Below are 5517 nucleotides of genomic sequence, written 5' to 3'. Positions count from 1 at the left end.
GGTCACGCAACTGGTGACAGAAGGATTACGCACAAAGTCGTGACCGACCAATTAGACATTAACTAGCCGGATGCCGTGTGGCTTTAGCGACCCCACCCAAAGTGGCCGCAAACGCTTTTGACTGACTTATAGCGTTATGGCAGATTATGGTGTCTGCATGCATTTTTGCACCACAAGGAGTGGAGCCATTAAAATGGTGCGCCGTATTATTTTCAAGGTATTTACGTGTATGCTGTTTGACCTGGTGTTTGCCATCAATTTCGAAATATGGTTGTCTTGTTTAAAAGCAAGGTATACACATGCCTTGCGACCCTTGCGTTTCGTCGTCATGGGCTTGGAGTTCTTATACTCAAAATAATCTACGTTCAATACGCTAGGAGGTATTTGCTGAGATATATTTTCAAGCAATCATCGGTTATGTTGTAACTTTATGTGTGAGTTGTGGGATATAGGTTTGAAGACTTCGCCCTTAAAGTTCAGAAGACGTACCTGATTTAAAGGCGCTCACTATCCCTTTTGCATTAGCCGCCTTGTGAGCAGTACATCGCTCCCAGCGCTTCTTCCGTGTTCAGAACGCCTGCTGTAAGTCATGCTCTGTAAGCGTGTCGAGCACCACGTGCGATTTACACTGGCTGTTCTCCACGATGTCGAAATGACGACCCTGCAGCTTGAGGTTATCTTTTGGAAGAGGAAAGAGTCACAGGAAGACAAATCCGACGGGCTGCGGCGATGATGGTGGTGTGTCCCAAAAACTCGCACGCTTTTACCACACTGTGAGCGGGCACCTCGCCATACTGGAGCACTCATTTAAAACCACGCCACACTTCAGGTCATTTCCACCGAGTGTTTTGTCTCTCAGACGCCTCAACACGGCGCGGTAGAGTTTATGACCAATGTTAGGGTGCGGGGACAAGGCGGAGCTCGAAGGGCAATTTGCGACGCGTATTAACCATTTCTTTTAGATAGCAAGAGTACAAAAACAACAGAAGTACAGCCAGGGGTCAAACATTGTGATAAATTATGTTTTCTGTTTCGTCTAAATGCAAGATACAGATATAACGACCCTGTTCACTTTTATATTGCATCTATGGCGAGTTGAAAGGCCTATATTTGCCGTCTCTGTGATCTAGGGTAAAAGTACTGAATCGGTGATGCTGTAGTGATAACCTCGAGTCCCAGGGGCGAGATAGCAACGTAAGGTCACCTGGCAGCTGAATAAAGGTGAGCCTGACCCGGAGCATCCGTGTCGAGGGCTGTCTGGCAGGTAAGACCTTAAGCAATTCTGTCTGGCAAAAGGCCGTAGGGACAAATGAATGTCCGATAATCTAGATGTGCCCATCTTTTCCACGAGGATCGTGAGGAAAAGGTATGCATGTCACAGCGTTAGGCTGCGCACAAATAGGAGCTGCCATTCTCTCCATACTGCACATGGTGTGTCTGATACCATGCTTGCGACTTATGCATTCAGCTCTGCAAAGAGGTGAATTATACGTAGATGACACATGCATTTCGATATCAATATGACGGCGCGAGCCGGAATTTTGGTCAGTGTTTTCTTTTCATCTCCAGACATGTACACGGCAATCGAAATTTGTCTATATACGTGGATATGTCATATGGTTATTTAAGGAATTTTTACTGGCGTTAAAACCCTTTTCTCGGCCAGCATCGGTGTTCAGAAGCAGGGCTTAATACACCAACGTGTACCTCGGAAAACACCCCATGCTGCGTAAAAATGAATCTAACCTAAACCGGCCACCCTTACAGGCATTACAAGATGCACATGTTTGTCAGGATGTCAAATCTATGTCGTTATATCTTTTGCTGCGTATCATTTGCGATACATTTAGGTATCCCGTTTGCTGCTTGGAAACCTCCGTAACGTGTTTTGTTATTTTCCAACTTTCACGTAGATGCAGCATTGTGACATGCGCACGTTGAGTTATCGACGTTATGTGCTGTTCTATCGTGATCTGAAAAGTACTCATCTGAATAAAAAACGAAAAACTCAAAATAGGCCATAAAAGAAACAAAAAGCATTTTGCTGTGTTCTTTCTTCAGCGCACGCAGCGGTGGAAATTAGCTAGGCGATGGCCGTATAACTTTATGTGTCATGCCATTGTGCCATTATGAGCGCAACGTATTTTTAGTTTCATTTCCTATTGGGACAGGAGCATCAGCAAACGTCATTACCCTGTCAGGTGAGACATAAACACACCAATGCAAGAACGACGAACAACATCTTGTAAGACTCCCTTACATGTCTCATGCTCACGTCTCTGGGCCCCAATAAACCGTAGATTGGCTACGACACAGTGCTGACGTTATTAGGGCGTGTTACAACGGCATGAATGGCATGCGTAATTGTGTCACGACGACGACACGTCCTTGCGAACTCGGCAGTGTAGCCAGGGCAAAGCGACGGCCGCTGTGCGGCCACCATCTTATTTTTTGGGGGATAGAACGTTGGTAATCAGTCGCACGGTTCATGATGAACAGGTTTTCGCTTTCACGATAGGGTGTTAGCGGATGGCGTTTGCTGCACTTCAGCTGAACATAAATACTGTAGTTTGGTCCAGTTCAACTCGTCACTCGTGATTCCATCACATTCGGATTGCTATGTGAAGTAAAAGTTGAAGTCCTTCGACGGCAGAAGGCAACTGATGTAGCCGTCAGATGAATGTCCCATTCCCTAACGAAGATTTGGAGCTGGCTGTTGGCTGATCCTTCAGCGACTCATAGACGAGATGTGACTCGTTCTTTACATGTTATTGGCTGACAGTGACGGCAGCAGCAGCATGTGCATATGCATGCCGTCTATGAACAACGGAGAAAAAGCGAGGACGGTCTCTTTGGTGAAACACTACACCTCTCGATACGCGTTCGGCAGCGACCAATGCTTGACCTCCGCTTGACAGTGAAATGGAAGCCGTGCCATTTGACCCAATCGGCTAAAACACGTCTGGACTGAATCGGCTAATATACGGTTAAACTCTCGTCACATGAGAAGTAGCTACCCGCCATTGGCGCCCTCTACGGCTCTCAGCTACCAGCTCACGCGGGGGTCATGATAGCCAGCGCCATCTACACAAACGCTGACCGGCAGGGCACCACGCTCGCGCCACCAGCGCCATCTGCACCGGCCACCGCACAAGTTTATGTACGGTTCTTCGCAACTCAGTGGATCGGGGCAGTACTTCTGAAAACGCTTCTGGGTGTTTCATAAAAAGTTCGTATAGCCCCACGGCAAATACGGTTAAAACGTAGCTGGTGTGGGAAGGCAATGTCGACCTAAAGTTTTTTCATGAAGCGCCATGTGGTGTTTTTAAAAATTGAGGGACACCTGCTCCTTCTCCCCTTCCCCTTCATCAAAGTAGCTGGTCCGGATTTGCGCTGAGAAAAGTGTAGTCTGTACAACATATTTTCCCATTTCCCACCCCAAGTTGCGGCCTGGTAGTGTAACCGGCTGTAATTCGAGTTATAAACAGTTCGATTACCAACCATGAAGACCTGTGTCAGTGAAAGGCCGCCACAGTCATATCGTTGCATAAGAAAAGCGGCGTTAGTGACCCGAGCACTTACCGATCCATTCCATTCCTGTCTGTCGTGGCAAAACGCGTTATATGTATGCAGCTCATGACCTATCTGACCTCGAGCTACGTCCTGTGCGTCACGTGCAAAAACAGTCTGAATTTCGCCCTGGTCTCTCCACGCTGGCTCACGTTTGCTACGGCCAGCTTAGACAGAGACATAGGGACGTCATTGATCACCACGGACGCTTCTAATACGTTCGAGTGTTCAGCACGACGCCTCCAGGAGAAGCTGGGGCTATTTGGCATCGATGGCCAGTGGTTTAAGCCGTGGGTTCATGATCGCACCCAGTCAATTCGGGGCGGAACTGGCGTTCTGGATGTCACGTGCGGCGTAAGTCAAGGTTCCGTGTTGCGTCCGGTCTTGTTTTGACCTCAACAAAGGTCTTCACACAATATATTCAACACGGAAAGATCATCATGCACGCCGATAGCAACCAGTTTATTGACACCGACCTACCCGCTAACATTCTGGACCTCAAAACCCGTGTTGAGAAAAAACTTGGCGGTAGCACTAGTGTGGTTTTGTCAGAACCGTCTAAAATAAACTGTTCTAAAACAGAAATGATTATGATCAGGCTTTTCCGGCTTAACACAGACCCCCAGCTAACGATGAAATTTGGCTATGACGAAACGGAGCCTTTTTCCAGGCGTAAAAATCCTAGATGTCACGACCGACTCTACCTTCAGGTAGGGGAATCACATATCAGTTATCATGCGTCGCCGCTTCGGCACCCTGATTGCACTTGTCCAAATTAGACACCACGTGCCGACAGGGACCAAGAGGATGATGGTAGAGGCGCAAATGTTTCCCACGTTCGGTAGTGCTTTATTCTGTGGGGTGGTTGCTCAGCTGCACGCATTCAGAGGGTGCAAAAGCACTGAACTTCGGCGCCCTCATCGTCCTCAGCCTAAATAATCACGATCGTGTGTCACCCGCACTGCTTGAGTCGGGCCTGATATGATCACCGTACGGGGTCACCGATTACTATGCGAAGCATTCTGTCTGGCACCCGTGCACCCAAGGCGTTGCGCAGATGATCGGTCGGTCGTGCCTTGGTCTCCTCGCGTGTCACTCGGGCCACAGCTGGCGGTGTGTGGCGGCTCCTGCGAGTGCGCACCGAATTCACGGGCCTATATTTTTTGTCTAGAGCGACTCGCATGTGGGATTCGGTGCCATGAGACGTTCGCCTGTCTTCCACTGTTTGCACACGAGGCCTCACAACCTCGTTGCTTACCTGCGACCGAGGTGAATGATACAATCTATCTATCTATTTGCCTGTCTTCACCAGGCTCAGAAATGTGGCTATCATAAGTTCAATAGGGAAAGGGAAAAACAATTCAGTCATGAGAATCCCTTGCTCAGCTATTTCTTAGTCATTACCGACGACGGGGAGGAAAGCAATGAGAGCATGGTTCATCTAAAGAACAGGGCGAGGACAGGCTGTAGTTCCAGCGGCAGTACAAGGACAAGCTGACAGAGCTCTTGACAGGACACGGAGTCGTAGCTCCTCGTGCTTTGTGACGAATGTGTCGTTCGTGTGGGCCATAATGTTTTTCCATCTCTTCTGTTCCGTCTCCCACTCGACGGCATGGAGGCAGTAAACCAACTCTAGTGTTTCGTGCTGCGGCTGTCTAAAACACATCATTGCTGATGCTGAAGTACCAAGCTGAAATAAGATCACCACAGGGGGCCCAGACGTAGGATACTAAAATATTGGGGTGCAGAGTCATGGACGAGGAAGCAGCGTGTCAAAACGTAACGTAAACGTCTCAAACGCGTAATATAATTGAACTAAGAGGTATGGTTAGCTCACTCCACTTTTTGAAGGAAGCCTTCTCAAAAGCCACTCTTTAAGACCTTCTCGCCAGTTATGCAACATCGGGATGGAAAATTGTAGTGCTGTGTCTCTTTCGCCCCCGCGCC

Source organism: Pollicipes pollicipes, unplaced genomic scaffold (assembly GCF_011947565.3).
Source record: "Pollicipes pollicipes isolate AB1234 unplaced genomic scaffold, Ppol_2.1 Scaffold_7231;HRSCAF=8579_pilon_pilon_pilon, whole genome shotgun sequence".
Classification (NCBI taxonomy): domain Eukaryota; kingdom Metazoa; phylum Arthropoda; class Thecostraca; order Pollicipedomorpha; family Pollicipedidae; genus Pollicipes; species Pollicipes pollicipes.
Note: the sequence above shows the minus strand (reverse complement) of the source record.